The sequence below is a fragment of the Lissotriton helveticus genome, chromosome 10, assembly GCF_964261635.1.
Source record: "Lissotriton helveticus chromosome 10, aLisHel1.1, whole genome shotgun sequence".
NCBI lineage: Eukaryota > Metazoa > Chordata > Amphibia > Caudata > Salamandridae > Lissotriton > Lissotriton helveticus.
Genome location: NC_136071.1, coordinates 161,111,475 through 161,132,244, shown reverse-complemented (window position 1 = coordinate 161,132,244; position 20,770 = coordinate 161,111,475).

The window sequence follows — 20,770 nt, the reverse complement described above, 5'->3', positions numbered from 1 at the left end:
TTTATTTTTTATTTTTACAAATTAAGCACTGTCAGTGATACCATTTCCCTCACTTCCCCTCAATCCCCCCCCCACACACACTTAAGAAGCACAGGCACAGTGAGACCAGTACTAGTATGAGCTTTCCTCACAGACCTAGCACAGGTACCCCACAGGCAATAACAAGGCAAACGACTCACAAACACACGGCACTGATACAGCATGCGTAGCAGGCGTGCAGCAGCATTATTACAGGCAGGCAGAGGCTTCCCACAAACACATACACACACAAAGACACGTACGGTTCTGATAGCAAAGTTCAAAATCCCCCCATATTTCAAAGCACAGGTGCAGTGCAGACGGTAGCAGTGCAGTCTCCTCTCACCTGTGGGCATTTGCAGAAGACAACACTTCCCTCATACCCAAACAGATGAAGTAGGCGCAGAATCAATGCAAAGCATTATTCCAACACACTGCACAACAAAGGCAGAAACAGCACCAAACGCAGCGACAGTGAACGTTTTCCCAACACCCAGAACAAGTACTTTAAGGAGAGCAGCAGTTTGAGCCCTTTGGTGCACACACAAGGAGTGTCTTTGTTCGTGCCATATAATCAGAGCCGGACTGGCCGTAGCGGGCATCAGGCGTTTCCCCGGGAGGCTGTAAGGATGGGAGCCGGTTTAGCAGTGTTAAGAGCCGTTTTTAGGTCGAGGCTAGCGTCCCACAGCAAAGCTGTGGGAGGCGGAGCCGAAGATTTAATGACTTCAACAGTGGGGCTTAATCTTCCCTATCTCTTCCATTGGCTAGCTTCGTAAATAGAGGCTAGCCATTGGAAGAGATGTGTGTCAATTACTATTTTCCCCGCCTTGATGCGATTCGTGGGCGTTTCCGTCTCTTTTTTTAAGTCCCGCCCCCCACACCCTCCCTCTCGCCGAGGTCCCAGTCTATTCTTCCTGTAATGCACCTTTTGCTACCACTTGTATTTTGTTTGCTCACAATTGTCACTTTTGCCTCATGTAACTTAACGTCTGCTTTTGTAACGTGTTCACTCATATCCAAATCTTCTCATGGATCATTTCTGTTCCTATTGTGAAGCGCTCTGACGCACCACCTGAAGGGGCCGCCGCGCTGCCCGGAGCGACCCGGAAGTGCTTCCCTCCAGGACCCGGACTCAGACCGGGGTTCTCCAGTAGTTCTGTTTTTTACTGTTTTCTTTTACCGACAGTCTCCCGGCTCCGTTCCTTCCAGCTGCTCGCATTGACAGACAGAAGGACGGACAGGAGGGTCGTGCCTGCAGGTGAGTGCTGCATAACACCCAGCTCCCGTTGGGGGGACACGGCTGGGGCCACCGGGAGGCAATGTGTGTTGGCCGCGCCGGCGGCACTTCCTCCCCGGCTTCTTCCTTGTTGCAGTCACATGTCGTCTCCCCTTCCCCCCCCCCCCGCAGGAGCTGTAGTGTAGTTCCTATTATCCCAATAGGCTCTGCGCATTGGAATAATACCTTCAATAGTGTAGGCCTAGACCAGACGTTAACTAGGTCTACTACTGTCGATATTAGACTTAAAGTTTTGGGTTTGCCAGCTAGCTCAGAGTTCACTAGAAACTTTCTCGAATAGGCAAGGAGGAGTTGAACCTCCCTGGATAGACAAGAAGGGAATTAGTTTCTGACAACCATAGAACATGACAACTTTGCTCTCCCCTAATCAAGAGTGTATCTCTAGAGTCGTGTGAACAAAAGGCAATTTATTTTACTCAGTCAGTACGTGCATTCTTAGTCTCATCAGATTGTAGAGAAAAGGAAGAGACGGGCGTGTTCAATAAAAGATGTTATTTATTGATCAGTCTCTTTTCTCATACAAGAGAAATGGATCGATATTATTGCAATACTTATAGTTAAGTAAAGTGCATACATTAAAAGCAGAAGTATAAAATAATACTGTAAAAACATTGATATGGTTTCTAAGCCATATGAAGGTTTAAAATGAATAAAATATATACATACACATATACATTTGACTAATCGTACTCAACTGGTGTTTCTAGCTACGCCTACCCCGTGTACCTGACCTAAGCCTTATACGTGGGCGGGAATAGAAAGTTACAGTTTAAGTTAAGTTTGTTTTGCCAAGTGACCGACTAAAGAATTCTCTGCGAGGGGTTATTCAGTTCTGTACCTGGAATTTAGGATGGATGAGTGATGGTATCTCTCGTCTCTGGTCTCGATATTCCAGGCTGCCTGCGAGGGCTACCCGGAAGCGCCGGAGCTGGATTTCTCGGCAGGAGAAAAGGCAGCGTGTCGTTCTCAGCGCGTCAAGAAGGCGGGGCTGCGCCAGCGGGGTCTGCTCTGCTCTGGGCTTCGGCAAGTCTGGCTGCTCCGATCTCGTCACCACCGCGTGTGTTTGCATAGGGCAATATCGGTAATATTTATACCTTTAAGGTGCCGAGATTGACGTAAGGATGGACATAGATACGTCAATAAGGATGTCATACGACTTGGTCGTTAGCACATTCTTTTGCTGAAGTTCTCGAAGAAATCAAAACAATGGCCGCAGGGTTTTTCCCAGGTTGACATAGGTTTGATTTGTTTTGAGAACTCCGTATGCCTTATCAGGGGCTGGAGGAATATCGCTTGTCTAATTAGATGGCAAGCGTTATGACCTAATCAGATAACACGTTCCTGTGCCGTAGTGTGGCTTTATCAGATAACGGTTCCTGCATCATGGGGGTTTTCTGCCTCATGGGCTGGCTGCTAGTTAACTTGTTTACCAGAATAGGGTCAGGAATAGGGGGATGGATACAGAACCTATAGGAATACATCACACCCACTCCACGCTAACTATGGACATATTTACTAATCTATGCATAGTAAAACATACTGTAGAGTATAGTGTATACCTTACCACCCCAAAATACATAAATGCATTTTGAAATTATCAAATATACGGAAAAATGCAGTCATATGTATAGTATGCACTCAAGCTGTAGAATATTGCTAAAGTAAGCACGCATTTGTATACATTATTGCTATTTGGTATATGAAAATTTACACATGAAATGGCTCTTAATACAGAAAAAAGTTTCGAGACCATTTCATCACAGAATAAGAATGATTATGAACATACCAGCGGGCAGCTAATGTCTATAAGCTATCTAACATTAGAAATTTTAGTTCTCTAAGAATAGTTCTTACTTTAAGCAGAAGATAAGTGTCCCGAAAAATATGCAAAAATATTTTGGGGCTGCTGAAAAAATTGCTGTCCGTGAACTGGAGGGAAAATTGTTCATGGTATTCTGTTATTAAAGTTGAAGGCCAAATTCAGGGAACGCCGTGTGCGAGCTTGCTCAAAAGTCTCTATTTCTGCTCTGGTGAGAACATCATATCATTTAGGCTTTCGAAAAAGCTGTCAACAGCTTCCTGGGAGAGTTCCACTAACTCGGAAAAAGGGGTAACCATGCATTCGTTCGCATGATTGTCTCCACTGGCGTTTTGATTTGGAATGATGACAGAAGGTCGTACCTGATCGATGCTGCTTTCATCTTGAACTTCACTACCCCTTAATCGTGATGGTGAAGCTTCCACGAATGCCGTCATCAGGATTGGTAGCCGTTGAGGGCAGCACAAAGCATGAGCCTTTATTGGACTCAACAATGTTTCTGCATCCATTGGCGCATCCGATTGTAGCGTCAGACAGGTGTCTAACACGCATTCTTCTCCGCATAGCAGGCACCTTAATACAGGTAAAACACATCGATGCCACATTGGTCGAAATGATAGAAACCAAGTCATGTTCAGGTCTCTAAGCCGGGATAGTCCCAGGATTTTTGATATCCGGTCCCGGTATCCAATGGCTCGGATTGTTTCTTCCCTTGTCGCAGGTGTTTTGTCTGTGACACGGTTTGCCATAACGAAATATAAGGACTAGGAATAGGATTCCTGCAATTAGTCCCAAAATGAGGGGAAGTCCGCCAAAAATCGAATGGACGAAATCTGGAAAAATACCCAGTATGGCTTTGAATGGCGTTAATGCCATCGAAAATACTGTCTTAAATACTTTTGAGACTCCACTGGTATCAGAAATATTTAAGATTTCATTCAGGATTTCTGCGAAATGTATGGGGGAATTAGTTGATAACAATGAATGTATCTCTGCAGTCGTCCTTGCGACCTGGAGATCATACGTTTCTTTTGATGACGTGAGCCTGGTCGGCGTCTGAAGAAGCACTGTTTTCATTCTGCTTAAAGTGTCTATTCGAATAGAAGTAATTTTCAAGTTGGGCCATGCCCTTGCCTCCCTGTCTGGAAAGGAGCTGGGGAACAATGAGTGTCCACAGCACTTGACCTTCGCAGTCGTAGTTTCGAGATAAGGAGTCCCGGGCATAAGACTACAACATCTGCGATCTACAATTAGAATGTAACTCCCATTGTAGAGTCTTTGAAAGAATGGTTCTATCTCTGTTGCAGGTGCGCCTTGCTGGTGACATGAAAGGTTATTTGAGTTCCCTTCACAGGCTCCGTGCAAACTAATTCCATTACACAGAAGTGTACCGCTTAGTGACATTGCACAATTATTGCCACTAAGAAACACTTTCTGTCCTTTATTACTGACACATGCATGTGAATAGGGCAGGTTTCATGTTGTTTTAATGTACCCCTTTCCCAATTTTTCGTACATGCCAGCCTGTATATGTTTTTGGCAGTATTGAAACCTGAAGGTTGAAATTGGAATATTAATTATCCCATGTATTATCCATTCACTGACAGGTCGTTCTGACATTGTCACTGGTAATCTTTCGAGTTTCTCAATGCTCAGGATTGTATAATCAGCACCCTTTTGTGCCATACTGATTTGTCTATCAGTAAGGTTAAAGATATGGAATAGTGACGTTGTGTTGATTAAACGCCAAGGCACATAGCCTGAACGCAGATTTTGTAACGTCCAGCCAAGCTGTAAAATAGAACGCAATTGAGACTGACCGTGTTGTAATAACAGTAAGTCTTGCGATAATATGTCGATTGCTGAAGACACAATGCTGTCCAGAGAAAAAATTCTGGAGGACAGAGTCATTAACCCATTGTCCACTACAGAAAGTGATTTTTCCAAATTAATACGGTCAATTTCCCGTATCCTTTCTGCTGTCTCAATTTGAGTCACCTTCCAGGCCTCATTGTATGCTGCATATACAGAGGCTGCTATGAAACGTTTTTGACGCTGTTTGCGTGGTCCCATAGTGAAATCACGCAAGTCAGCACCATCAGTAAGTAAAGTTAGGTGTTGCTTAATTTCTGCCAGTGTGGAAATTTGTAGCCATTGAAGGCATAATTTGCCCACACTGTAGGTGGTTATTATCCCTGGGTGTTGTCTTTGAGCATATCTAGGGTCTGACCTGGTCATTTTGAACCCCTGTGTTTTGTTCAGGAATCTGTCTTGACAGTTATTAGTATCTGTGGGCCAGATCAACCACTTTTCCCAATCTGGATGTGTTCTGTTTTTGTTTAATACATAGTTTACGTCTATCTCTTCATCTGTAGAGCTATTGCTGTTCATTGTTGGTTTTGGAATAGACGGTTTATTTAAGTCTTTGATTTTGGCTAGGCCAAGACAGGTGGTTTGTTGAACAGTGTCATTTAAAAATATAATTTGTTCTGGGATCATGCAGGCTCTAAACAAAGATTCTATACCCTGTACTTGCCATTCTTTTGTACCCCAAACACTTTTTACTTCAACATGTTTGTCCCAGTAATCAAAACCAAAAGTATTCATTTTTTCAAAGAATGAGTCTGAATATATCAATTTCGTGTTTGTTATCATGTTCTTTGTCCCTGTCTTATTTGACAATTTGAAATAAAATGTTTCAGCATTACTTGTGTTAAAACCTGAAAAATATGGATATTTGTCATAAAAGGTTCTTGAACTTCCTTTTGGAGGGGTTGCACAATGTTCCCATTGATTATAATTTAAAACATTTCTAGGTTGTGCAGATCTATGTAAAAAATGGTTACCATAGTGGTTGTAACAATACATACTATCATAATTTGTTGAACCCTGCAAATAATCATGTTTGGTAAATTTAGCAGACATTACTAGGTCAGACATCATATTATTTATACTTTCGAAGTCCCAATCATCAGCAAATGAGCTTGGTTTTACAAAGTCACTCAATGAGATCTTAATTTGGTGTGGATATTTCAGGATTTCAACCGGACCATAAATTTCGTAGTCAGTGTTGTCCCATGCTACCCCACCCGGTATAGGATTGGCTGTGAAGTTGACTGAAGAAAGTTCTCTTTTCTCGACGTGTGAAGATGTGTGTGATTTGAGGATCAAGTTGATTTTCTGACTTGCTGTGTCCATTTTGGCATATTTTCCCTCAATGAAGCGTCCCAATGTTAGTATCATGATGAGCCAAAGTATGAGGATAAATGCACCAAAACCCACCCAGAATTCAATCCATGGAGAAATTAGATATGTTTCTTTCAGTTGTTTCAAAAGTACTTTAACTTTATCTTTAAAGGTTTTTGTTGATGGCTGTGTCTTTGATTCAGTGAAGCCTTCGGAGGAATCATCGAAGTTTATGAAGTAGCCGGATGCAGTTCTGTCAATTGTTCCAATTGCTTCAGAATCACTGTTTCTTGCATATTCGTTTGTTACTTCATTATAGGTTGGTGTGTCTCTGCTAAATGTTTTTATTTGGGTTTTCAGAGGTTTAAGTTCCATTGCATTGTTGCATAGTCCTTGTTGTTCTTCTGTAGGCGTTTCGAATGTGATTAGCCTCTTTGTTAGGACCTCTGTACTGGTAGCAAACCTTGGTGTTCTGCTACTTATTGGGAGTCCACTTGGCCTACTATTTGTTATCGGCCACATGATTGTGGTTTTACCAGGTCGATGGATACAACTCGGTTCTCCTTTTTACCAGCAAGCGGCGGTAGTACAACTGATCTTGTCCCGTTGACAGACAAGACAGGAACTGCTTTTCTGTAAGAAGGCCCAAATTCCTTCTTTACCGCGATCTTTTCTCTGACTAGATCCCCGACTTTTGGAATCCAGAAAGGTCTTGCTGGGACAGGTGGTGGTTCTTCAGTGGTTGTTGGCTGTTGTTTCAACTTTATGTTGCTCAGGTCTTTTCTTGTTTCGTTTAAGTCCTGCAAAATAGCCAAACGGTCTTTGATATCAAAGCTTTTTTCCTTCACCACTGAAGTTTGACTGTCAAGGTCAGAGATTAACATCCTAGTTCCAAATAATAATTCGTACGGACTGAATCCCTTCAGAGAATTTCTTGGCAAGTTATTTAGACTACGTTGGACACTTATTAGATGTTTGACCCACCCAGCTCCCGAACCTAATACCTTTGCCGTTATAGATTGCTTTATGTCACGGTTTTTTCTTTCAACAATTCCGTTCCCCTCAGGGTGAAATGGACAAGAGTACCGCAATGTCACGCCCATGCTGACCATGGCCTCCTTATAAGCTCTAGAGCTAAAAGCAGGACCGTGGTCCGAATGCAGCATGCCAATTGCGTATGTGCCGATAAAGACTCGCAAATCTTTTATAACAGTTCTGGCGTCAGCCGTTCGCTGGGGCCACATCCATATGAATCTCGTGCATGAGTCCACTGCAACCAAGATATATTTATAGTTACCATCCCTTTGTAAGGGACCACAGTGGTCTAGGTAAACACAGGCTAATGGTTTATCCGAGATTAGAAGGGGCGTCTGCGCTGGGCGTCTCACCGTTGATACTTTCATTCTTTGACATATTTCACATTCTAAAACATAGTTCCTTGTTTGTCTTCTCATTTGTGGCCACCAGTATCTCTGTTTTAATAATGATACTGTGGCTGAGACGCCAGCATGTATAGAAGCAAGCCCTTCGTGTGCCGCTATTATCAGTCCTAACCTATGTTCCATGTTTGGAATTGCCCTATCCCCCACTCCAGGGATTCGAGCAAAAGGAACATTGTTTGCATCAGTTATGTATGAGTATTTTACCGGAAAGCCTTTCGGGAGTGTTTCTATCGAATCCTTTTCTGTAGCGCTGACAGCCTGTAATATTTCGCTGTCTATTTTTGTTTTTGACCGTGTGATGGCAGCTACGGAAGCCGTTTGCACAGCTGCCTTCGCGGCCTCATCAGCCAATGAATTCCCTGCAACGTGAACGCCATCACGTTGATGACTCAGTGTATGTATCACGTGAGTCTTTGGTAGTTCTTTTTGTAAAAGAACTACTTGTTCCCAGAGCATTTTATGCTTGATTGTGCCACCTTTTGCATCCTTGAAACCATTCTGAAGCCAGATCTGCAAGTATTCATTGTAAGATTGAACGCAATAATAAGAATCGCACACTATGAGTGTGGGGAATTCTCGATCTGTATTTTCAAGCGCCATCTTGAACGCTAGTAGTTCAGCTCGCTGAGCTGTACAATCTCCTAAAGATTGTGTTTTAGTGACGGCTGGTTTAAATTTCCCCTCGTGCCAGCGACCTTTAACGATCGCGCACGCAGCACTGTATGCTTGTTTACCCCCTACTGCGGGTTGTGCTGATCCGTCTGTATATATTATACAGCCGTAATGTTCTAGAGGCAGAATTTCGGTCGGCGGAGGACATTCGAATTCATATTGGAGAAATTCTTGTGTTTTTAAGTTAGGATCAAATTCGTATGCCACGTCTGTTGCAGCAAGAGAATTAGCCCATTGTATCCATCTCGGATGGAGCGCTTTAGCATTCGGAATGCTTGCTTTTGTTACAGCCTCTAGGGCTGGTATCGGTGTCACGATTATTATTCGTTTACCTTGTGCCAGGGCTCGTTCTTTTGCTATAGCTGTCTGTGTTGCAGTTAGAATTTTTTCCGTTGGGCTAAATTTCATTTCAGCCTTAGTGTACAAGTGTGATTTGAATGCAATTGGTACCTTTTCTCCCTCATTAAAGGTCAGGTATGTGAATCCGCATCTTCCTGGGATGACTCGAATCACAAGATTGCGTGTGTTGTCACGTGTTTCTAATTTTGTTTTAATTAACATGTCTGTTTGTAAGGATCTCAGAATTTCTGTGTGTATTTGAGTCCAACTAGTTCTTTTAAAATCTGGTTTTATCAGATCATAAAGGGGTTTGACCCTTTCTGCGTAATTTGCAATGTATGTTCTTCCGAAATTTAGGAAGCCTAGAATTGACTGTAGGTTTTTTAGTGTTCTAGGTGCTTGGAGTACGGCACATTTCTCTAGGAAATTGTCAGCCAGGCTTTTGCCTTCACTTGATAATTCATATCCTAAGAACAGGACTGTCAGATGGGCAATTCTGGATATTTTAAAGTTGAATTTGTAACCCTCTGCTGCGAACCCAAGTATTATGGTGTTCACTCTTTTCAAGTGAGTATCCAAGTCATCATCTGTTAAATAAATGTCATCGACATAAGATAATGCTTCGTCGTCATATGTTTGTAGTAATTCTGTTACTCTCGCTGAGAATACTCCCGGGCTGTTCTTGTACCCCTGGGCTAACCGACAGAATTGTTTTTGAGAGCCATTTATTGAGAACGCAGACAAATATCTGCTCTCTGGTGCTATGTTTTGTATTTTTTGCGCACTATGTTATTCATTAGTGCAGCACTATGCGAATTTTGCACTGCAAAAGTTTTGCAACATGAGTTAAGGTGTCGGTAATCCAAAACTAGACGGTATGAATTGTCTGGTTTGGAGACCGGAAACAAAGGGTTGTTCATTTGTGAGGTGCAAGTTTCAATCACCCCCTGGTATTCTAGCGGATCTAGGATTTCTTTTACCTGTTTTTTAGCTTCTTGCTTAATTGGGTACTGCCTCTGTGCAGTAGGTTGTGATTTTAACTGGATTTTGTGAGGAGGAGAGTCCTCATCCCATCCTACGTGATTTTTATATAAAGCAGGAGCTTGAGCTACTGCCCACTTTCTAGCAAGTGTGTATTTTTTATGAATTGGGATATGATTTGAGAAGGCAGGCATAATTACTTCTTCGCCATGAAGGCACTCCCTGACAAACTCTGGTGGCCAGTCTTTTTCAGCTACAAGGATGTCATAGCCCTTGGAGAGATTATCCCAAAATAGTCCCCTGATTTTTCTAGTCTTATCCCCTTCTATACGTAATGTTATTTCATATATTTTGTGAGGTTTGCTAACTCTGGTGTCTGCAGTTTCCACTTGAAGATATTCATTCGTGTCCACTGTCTCCAGATGATTCATCAGGACTTTGCGAGCTATGCTCACTTCTGCTGCGCTGTCTAGCATTGTCTGAGCCCATTCTCCGTTTTTCAGTTGTGTCCTCAGAATTCCCCGGCATTGTTAACTATTTTAATGCTGGCTACCTTCTTTTTTGGAAATTGTAATTTCTTTTTTAGCTGAGCAGGTTCCTTGTCTTTGGACTTGGCGTGCTCTTCTCTTTGTTCTGATCGTCCTCTTCTTTCCGATTTCTGCGAGGAAGTCTGAAAAGATTGAGAGGGACGTGTATCAATGTCTTGATATCTATCAGGCTTTTTTATATTATCCCTATTTCTAAGGTTATATCTTTTCCCAGAGGGGTCACTTTGGGGTGACCTGTGTCTTTGGTTCGGAGATTTTTCTCTTCGCCTAGGAGACCTTCCTCTGGACTGGAATTTCTTTTCTTTAGGATTGGATTTGTTTGTTTCCATCCCAGCTCTTTTTCTGTGATGTTGAATTATTATTAAAAAATATTTTTTCAGGACTTTCAATCAGTTGTGGTTTTACTGGTATTCCACCTAAACTATCTCTACCTAGTTCCTCATAGGACTTTTCTATGATTCTGGCAATTTCAGCTGGTTGGTCTGCTATATCTGTCTCTTTTAACCTCTGGTGGATCGCCACGTTTGCTGCTTCTCCCTTTGTGTTGGCTAATAATATAGTCGAGACCTGCTTGAAGTCTTTCAGTAATTTCATACCAAGAGTTAAAGCGGGTTCTGGACCGTATTCGTCTTGAATTTGTTTTAGCACATCTGGTATTACCGAAATGGATGGAACACCGTGCGTTTTTGTGTAAATGGAAGCAAAGACTGTACCCCAAGTGTCACAGTCCTCAATGTGTGGTGCGATTCCCATTGGAAGACAGATAGTCAGAATCCTGTGTTTTTCTAACGGGGTGGTGTCTGGAAACACCGCCTCTATTTGGGTGATTTTCTGTGCTAACCAGAATGGTATTTGTTCCCGTTTAGCCAGTACTTTACCTAGGCAGGACTGTATGTTCTGTGGTGTAATTTTATTTGTGTTCCCCTGGTGAGGGGTCAGCTGTGGAATTTTAATTGCTGGTTGTATTGTTGAAGTCCGCATCACATATTGGACTAATTGTCTATGTACTTTTATTAATTGTTTTAGTTGTATTAAAAGATCTGCTGCAGACATTCTTTCGATGTCTGGATGTGGTGTGTATCCGGCTAGGACCGGCCACGTTGCTCCTGGTCTACCTAAAGGACCGAGCCTGGTGATGTGATTATTATGTTTTAGGGCGCCATCAAATAAGAGCAGGTGCTCTTGAAATTTGAGTAGTACTTCCACCTCCTCGAAAGGAGTGTACATTTCAGGAGGTTCCTCTATTTTGTAATAGTGGAAGTACTTTGTTACAGCATTTGCTGCTGGAAAATGTATCCATGAATAGTATACCTTTGTCTGCCGATATTCGTGTGCCTCAATTACGAATATGACTGTGCCACCTCTAGGTGTCAGTCCGTTTTCTATAAGCTTTAAGGTTATAGATTTCCTTTTGATGACCGGGATGAGTATTATATCCTGGTCTGCTTCTTGTAGCGCAGTATCAGCTGCTGCTATTTCAGCTGCTAATCTAACTGCCTCTCTTTCATCATCACTGTCTACCATTTTACCGGCAGGAAGCTTATTTCTTTTGTTTGCAGATCAGGTTTCTTATGGAAACAAAGATTAGATGCACAATATTTTGGAACAGTGTATCCTTCAACGTTGACTAAACCAAGAACCATACATAGGAGTTCCCTCCTGCGAGGTCTGGCGGATATGACCTTTCACCCACTCCAGCCGTCTTTGGAGTATTATGGGAAAAAGGGGTCTGAGTGAGAAAGCACGACTGAGTTACTCTAAATGTCTTACGTTAGTTTTATCGCCCTTCCAAACGCGTTGGGCGCCATGTAGTGTAGTTCCTATTATCCCAATAGGCTCTGCGCATTGGAATAATACCTTCAATAGTATAGGCCTAGACCAGACGTTAACTAGGTCTACTACTGTCGATATTAGACTTAAAGTTTTGGGTTTGCCAGCTAGCTCAGAGTTCACTAGAAACTTTCTCGAATAGGCAAGGAGGAGTTGAACCTCCCTGGATAGACAAGAAGGGATTTAGTTTCTGACAACCATAGAACATGACAACTTTGCTCTCCCCTAATCAAGAGTGTATCTCTAGAGTCGTGTGAACAAAAGGCAATTTATTTTACTCAGTCAGTACGTGCATTCTTAGTCTCATCAGATTGTAGAGAAAAGGAAGAGACGGGCGTGTTCAATAAAAGATGTTATTTATTGATCAGTCTCTTTTCTCATACAAGAGAAATGGATCGATATTATTGCAATACTTATAGTTAAGTAAAGTGCATACATTAAAAGCAGAAGTATAAAATAATACTGTAAAAACGTTGATATGGTTTCTAAGCCATATGAAGGTTTAAAATGAATAAAATATATACATACACATATACATTTGACTAATCATACTCAACTGGTGTTTCTAGCTACGCCTACCCCGTGTACCTGACCTAAGCCTAATACGTGGGCGGGAATAGAAAGTTACAGTTTAAGTTAAGTTTGTTTTGCCAAGTGACTGACTAAAGAATTCTCTGCGAGGGGTTATTCAGTTCTGTACCTGGAATTTAGGATGGATGAGTGATGGTATCTCTCGTCTCTGGTCTCGATATTCCAGGCTGCCTGCGAGGGCTACCCGGAAGCGCCGGAGCTGGATTTCTCGGCAGGAGAAAAGGCAGCGTGTCGTTCTCAGCGCGTCAAGAAGGCGGGACTGCGCCAGCGGGGTCTGCTCTGCTCTGGGCTTCGGCAAGTCTGGCTGCTCCGATCTCGTCACCACCGCGTGTGTTTGCATAGGGCAATATCGGTAATATTTATACCTTTAAGGTGCTGAGATTGACGTAAGGATGGACATAGATACGTCAATAAGGATGTCATACGACTTGGTCGTTAGCACATTCTTTTGCTGAAGTTCTCGAAGAAATCAAAACAATGGCCGCAGGGTTTTTCCCAGGTTGACATAGGTTTGATTTGTTTTGAGAACTCCGTATGCCTTATCAGGGGCTGGAGGAATATCGCTTGTCTAATTAGATGGCAAGCGTTATGACCTAATCAGATAACACGTTCCTGTGCCGTAGTGTGGCTTTATCAGATAACGGTTCCTGCATCATGGGGGTTTTCTGCCTCATGGGCTGGCTGCTAGTTAACTTGTTAACCAGAATAGGGTCAGGAATAGGGGGATCGATACAGAACCTATAGGAATACATCACAGAGCGTCCGGTGAATCTCCGACTGCTTTAAAGAGGGGGCTGGGGCAGCAGGGGCTCCCTGCAGTCTACAGCCCTGATACTGCAGTACTGCTGCGGCGGCGCCTGCCCTTGGGCAGTTGACGTAGTTGTTCTAGCTTGAAAAGAAGTGGTGTCTGGAAATAATTAAAAAAAAAAAGCAAAGTGTGCAGACCTTTCAGTGGATCGGTTCTCTTCTTCCCAGACTCTTGCTACAATACCGTGTCCTTTTTCTTGGTGTCAAACACTTATTCTGTGATTTGTCGTCGGTCAGGGGCTTTGGTGGAGGAGCGCTCTTCAGAGCAGAAGTTAACCGTGCCCGTGCAGACGCCCGGGGGCGTGTAGAGCGTGATCAAGGCAAGATTCGTGCGTGGCGTGTCTTCCCCTGCTGCTGCCTTCGGTTCTCCCTGCATTTGTATTGGTTTTGTTGGCCACTGTGACTCAAACAGTGTGCATGTAATGTACAACGTGTAAGGGCTGTCTCTGCACCCCGCCGCCAACACCCTTTCTTGGGGCTGAGTAACATTTTCTTTTCATGGTTTCAGAGAGGTTGGCATTTCCCTATTTCACTTAGGTTATTCGGTAGTTCTCTAATTTCTCAACCTGAAGATTTAGTGGAAGGATTAAATTCCAGTTTTCGATTATGCATACCTGTCAACACTCCTGTCTCCAATAAGGTTGAAATCCTATGTTTAAGAAGGTGTTCTAATTAAAGTCCGTGGATAATTTAGACTTACTTCAATTTTGGGGTTATACACGCAATCATGTTTTGCCTTTTTCCAGTGGAAAGCGGAATCAGACGCGTAGGTTAATAGAATTTGCAGGTCTTGGTTTCCTCCCTGTACTATTGCGTGGAAGCGTTGAACCCAGGGCTGAGTGTAGCCCCATCAGAGCTAGCCAGCTAAGACTGTCACAAACTGTAGTGTATAAATTACAGCATGCAAAGAATCTTGTGCACAAAGCAGCGCCACTGAAAGTGTTGATCTGCCAACTGGGGTATTTGGAGAGGGGTATTTGATGAGAATTGGGTATTTTAAGAGGGTGTTTTATGAGAGAGGAAGTGAAACTTGGACGGTGCAGAAGCAGGGGACGCAAGAACAGCGGAATCCTCTCCGCTGAGTGAAGGCGGGTTAACTCCTGCCAGTGAATAGCCCATCAAATCACTCTTATCTGCATAATGCTTCTTTTTGTTAGAGACTGGTGCCCCCTCCCCGGGGATCAATTGAGGCCCCCCAGTTTGGTAGACTTCTAGGCTCGCAGGTCTCGGCTCTCAGGATAACGCTACCCGCTGTGAGTTTCGGCCGGGGTGTCTGGGTGACGGGCCCCCCACCCAGTAGAACAGATCTTCCTTGGCAGTGGGACTTCACACTCTGACACCTCCCCCCCCCCGCCCTTTTGCAAGCCCTGCTACTTAGCTCTGTATATCAAATGACTTCTGCTGGCATGGAACTAGGGGTCATAGTGGACATTCCAGTTGGCCAGTCACAGACTAAACTCTCGCAAATGCGGGACCTAATACATTGCAAAAACAATTTGTCTTGCGGGTTCAGTATGGAGAACGAAAAATACAAATGTCTAAATAAGCGTATGTGCACTTTCTTTCCACTCTACCAGTTGAGGGCTTTGTCAAGGGGTTGAAAGTGGTATAGCAGAAGACTGGGTCGTGCACTGCATATGATTTTATTAGAGCGAATAAGTGAGGTCCGCAGGCTGAGTCGGGCAGCTCTGACGGGCACAGTAAAGCACGAAGAGAGGAAATGGGTGCAGCTGTTCAAGTGGATGCCCACGGAGTGATCGAAGGGGACAGATGTTACGATGGATGCAGTTAGAGGAGTTTGAAATGGAGGTTAAAGTACATGGTCTGGGTGTTGCTGGAGCTTAGCATGAGGCAGCGCCGTCCCATCCAGTGTGTAGAGTCCTAGCATGAACACGGTCTAGTGTTCAGGAGTGATGTAACACACTTTACACCCACCCACCACAGACGTCATGGTGTCACATGACGCTGCCAATAAAAGGGGCAGAGCGCACGTGCTCGTGGCCATTCCCACTACCCCTATCTGGTGTCCGTGTGCACGTCATTGCTGCTGTCCACCATGCAGGCCTAGGGCCCTTCCCAAGTCTACACTGGCGACGAGGCCGGTAGTGCGGCCCATGCGTGCCACTACCCACAGCTAATCTAGAAGAAAAAGGGGAAGAGAGCTGCCCGCCTGAAGGGCATCCCCTGCAGCGAGGCGCAACGCGCCGAGAAGCCGGTGGGCACGTCGGAGCCCCGCTGCGACCGGGAGCCCAACAGCAAGCCGACTGGAGCCCACCCGCGTCGACCGCCACCAGCGAGTGCCACCAAGAACGAGCGGACCGCCCAGTGCCCACCTGCGACGGCCGCGAGGCTGCAAACCCCACCGGAGAGGTGCACGGGCCGGGCGGAGCCCACCCGCCACGACCGCGACGGAGCATCTGGCCCGCCGGCCGAAGGTGAGCTCCAGGGGCAAAGTGCCCGCCACGAACTATGCCCATGTATAAGCAGGACCAGCGGAGCCCACCCGCGGCCTGCCCGAGCCGTCCCCTGCCCCCGCCGCGTGTGTGCTTAGAAGCGGTGGGGCACAGAGACTAATGACGGCGTGGAAGAAGTGCGGCCGGACCCGCAATCACCAAAACCAACGAGGGGGAAGGAGCGGAGTAGCTACCCGCCTCCTGACCCCCCTCGCAACGTGGTCTGAACCGTCCACAGGCCAGCGGAGCCCACCCTGTAAAAAGTTCAATCGGGTCAGGGACAATCGATATTTGCCCGGCAGTATTGCCTCTGTGACCCTCTAGTTATTTAAATCAATGAAGAGGCAGGCGCTGGAGACTGGAAAGCAGGAAACAAGGGTTTTTATTCTCTCCGGAGGAGAACACAACGAAACGGACAGAAGGTATCGTTCTGAGGTGCTCTAACTGTATTCCTGAGGCCTGGCCTCTTATACACACATTTATGACTTTATTGTAGATTACACATACATGTTAAAGCTTTGATGTACGGAAAAGACATTCTCGGAACTCCCCTTTGGGCCCGTTCCCACACACATTTACAGTTGAAGTCCCCACCCTAGTCACAACAGGTGATGAGCATCGCGCAGCTGGATAATCCGCCGATTCACGGAATGTGGGGGGTTTGATCGGATCTCATGGGGTGGGGGCTTTGATCAACCCGGGGATTCTTTGATGGAGGAAGCTTTCTATTGTACGGGAAGGGGCAAGGATGGTATCGGCAGAGCTGGGTGTCGGCTTGGGAACGGGGAGGACAAAACGGGCACACGGGGAAAAAGGGTTTTGCATCTAAGGGCCGGAGATCATGAAAGGAAAGCAGGGAGGTGTCGCGCTGGGAACAGGATGAGGGCCTGGGGCAGAGCAGCGCCGAAGAGGGGTTTATGACTCAAGGCAGGTGCAAGCAGGGGGTGGATAGCGTGCAGGCGAAGGGCTATGTCAGGGGCCAGCGGCATGCAAAAGGGTTCGTTCTGATCGGGGCATCTTAGAAAATGGCGGGCGCGCACGACAAAAGTGTGGCATCAGGGGAAGAGGCAAGATGGCGCAGATAATGTTCACCAAAACGTACTAATTTTCAACAGTCCTCCCTTTAACATATTCAAGACATCTTGCTGGTTCATTTTCTACTCGGTTCTATTGTGGTGGGCATGAGAAGGAAAATGGTAGGAACCCTAGATAAAAAGAGTTGTAAACGATACATTTTAACTTTTCTAGTTTTCAGGAGGCGGGCCTATTTGATAAACTTTGATAAACTTGTTCAGCAGGAAAGTCATAGGAATGTAATACAAAAACGGCGAGCAGCAAGTACATATCATAACGTGAACTGGCAGGTTAATACATATTTCAGATTCGGATTGGAGCAGGATCAATACAATGGCGGCTGGGAGAGAAATGAGGCATAAAAAAACGGTGATTGAGGATGTCAAATGTTCGAAGTTTTACGAGTTCTCATTGTTCTTTGTGGTCTTTCGTTGGCGCTGTTGAGCACCGGCGGTGGAGCTACAAGTCCAGCTCTGTTCTAAGTTCTGCGTTGCAGGGCACGACCCTTTCCTCGCGTTTCTGGTCGGAAAGGTCCTTTTCGCCCTGTGTCCTTTGAGGTGATTGTCAGAAAGTTCGGATGGAAGAAGAGCGTACAAAACAGTCCATAGGGTAGGTCAGAGGGAAAGGGGGATGGAGCAAGGCCAAATTAGGAACAAACTAGGGGAACGAGAGACTTCAAATAGGCGGGCGTGTGACCGAATTCAGAGAGCGGGGACTTGTCGACAGGCATTGGACATCGAGCAGGGGCATCAGGTCGACCCTTTCTTCTCATGTTGTCGAAAACAGTGCCTCGTCCTGCAGCTCTTTTCAGTCGTGGTCTCGCCTTGGCTAATGTCGCAGGTGTTCCTTAGTCTGCAGTCGGGCCTCGTGCTCCCACATCCGGTCCTTTTCTCCTCCAACAGCGGTACCCTTAAACAAGTTTGAAAAGACAGTCTTTAGAAAATTTGCAGATGAAGATAATCAAAAAGTCTATTTCTCTCCCAGCTCCAGGCAAAGAATGAAAAATGCCCGTTATTTTAGTGTTCACAACTGGCATATGAATGACCGGTGACGGGTTCTGTTGGATTTACTATGACTTTCCTTCATAATTATTTATTACAGGCATGGCAGTTCATCTGATGGTAACCCACCCTTGTGAGACAAATCTGGCGAAGATATGCCGTTCTCTAGAGTTTTACATTTACAAAAGGGTGCAGTGAGTCGTCAACATGGTACTACACAGGTATTTTGCTGAGAGACGAACATGGCTAAACATTTCCTTTCTATCGGTGCATCCTGTTTTGCAACTACTGCGGGGTTCATTTCGATGATTTCTTTACCTTGAACTAGTCTGTTAACCTTGTAAAACATCATTCTGGGTCCTACGTAACCTTTTACAGCCCGATTACTTAATTAGGAAGGACAGGGGTTTTATGGGAAACAACCAGGGACATATACAGGGGAGGTAACGGGGGTGGTCATTTTTCCGGTTTGGGTATTGCGACAATTCGGGGAGGGGAGGGTCGCGTATTCTGAGGTCCTTGTCTTATACTATAGGAGCCGTTGACATGTAGTTCCCTTATTTTCGGGTCAGATTAGGGAACCTCTGTCGTTTTACCTGTCCTTTCCCTTACGGCCCAACCTGGGTTCATTGACTTCTAGCGGAAAAGGAGAGGTAATGACGCGGTCTCAGGGTGATTGTATTAAAGACAAGTTTTTGTGCAAATACTGGCGGTATTTGAAGCCAATTAGGTGGGGTGCTAGGGGTGGCAGTCTGCCAATTTCGGGGCTAACCACTCGGAAGAGTGGGAGTGCAAAAATAGAGGGAGAGAGAGAGAGAGAGAGTGCAACGGCAGGCTAAATAGTACACGTGCAACAGAGAGGGTGGCAGTGTATTCAAGAAAGGCTATTTAGTGCATTACACAGTAAAGGGCATTCACGAGTCTGCGTTAGAATCTTGTAATCATGCAGTTTGAGCATTAGACAGGGTAGAGGGGACGTGCCTTGAGAAAAAGGAAAGAAGAAAGGAGGTACCATGTTGTCGCACTTTCTCGCATTCTCGGTCCTTCGACCAGTTGGGCCAACGCCTCAGTCACACATACACACATTCCCTCATAGTTTCGCATCATACGTGACATGGGTTCATTCGTCCGGTCTGGTTTAAGGGTGATCACTTTTTATCAGGTTGTGCTAATTTTTCGGGTTTGTTCGGTACGTGAGTAGTCTGCAGGCGTGCTTAGACACCACCTTGCGGCGCTAGTCCGCTTCGTGTATTAGACGTGGCAAGGCTTCAGATCTTCGCCACACCTCGGCTGTAATCTCTGATGTAACCTGCAGAAGGAGGAAAAAAGGGGGGGGGGTGGGGGAGACAGCATTCGCGCGCATTCAAATACATGGATTCATAAGTCCTTTACTTACCTCTTACTCGTCTTTCCTCCTTGGGGCAGGGTCCCCGGGGATATGGTTTCTGGAGTCGGGGGGGGGGTAGTGTGTTCATGTAGGGCGTGTGCGGGGAAACATAAAAAGGAAACCAGAGGTGCCTAGTGCGAGGTATCTAGTCAAAGGATGTATCTCACTATCGGGGTCCTTAAACCTCTTTCAACGCTGTGGCGTTCTAAGGTTCTTCGGTTCTTGGGTCCCTGCTACTTTGGAACGTTGTACTTTATAATATTTACATTATTTCATTTCACCCTCCTTTTACATTCCCTCATTTACACCATTCGTTTTACCCATCCTTGGAAGTCAAGGTCTTCCTCTACGCGAGAGTTCATGAGTCAGACGCGTACCTTGAAGGCGGAGTGTCGTGTTGTCGATCCGATCCGTCCTCCAGGGCTGGGCAACCATCTTCTTTTAACCTTAAAGAGAGAGCAGAGTAGGGTGCACAGAAAAGAACTTTCCCACCCATCCCATATTTTTTTAAAATAAAGCATGCAATACCCGTCCATAGTTTCAAAGACTTTATTTTGCAAAATCATTTCAGCATATGGATTATGAGGGTGCGGTCGTATTTGGCCGGTCGTGGCAATGGCTAAAGTGCGTACAGTGGGGGGTGTCGTTTGCAGCAATAAAAACATCGGAAAGTTTTACTCATTCATTTGTAAGAGACTAAAACGTCTATTAATTGGCTGGGGGTTCGGGGGCATATATTTTCATAATTTAGAAGCATAATCATAACAGTTGTAATCAGATTTCCTATATGCATACCGTACGTGTGCGTCGTAAATGGGGTTTACATCAGTTATAAAAATATAATACATTGTACATTCGTAATCAACATTTGTAACGGGGATCTTTTCATACTGTTCGTCGAGTAAGTTCTCCTTGTCTTTTCTAGCCAAGTGTACAAAGGATCATATAAAATCTCAGAGCATCAAGTTTATATTAGTGCGAAGGAACACCACGAGGTGTTCGTAAGTTCCGATTGATACCAGCGCCATTTTGGGCGGGGCCGGCTCAGTCCGGAAGCAGCATCAGGGGGAAATGTTTCCATTACTGGCAGTTTGGACCAGAGTCCCTTTCGGCAGTTCTAGAATTCACGCTAACAGAAGGTGTGGCAATGTCATGTTTGTTTCGTTGGCGATCAAGGCAGCCGTCCCTTACCGGAAACCTGCAAAGGCCGAAGGTTCCGCCGGGGACCCTTGTAGGATCTTCAAGGCTGCGGAGATGCTGTCGGAGATGGGGGCTCGTGCTCCAGAGGGCAAATGTTCGAGTTATATTGCTGGTCAAAGTTACTC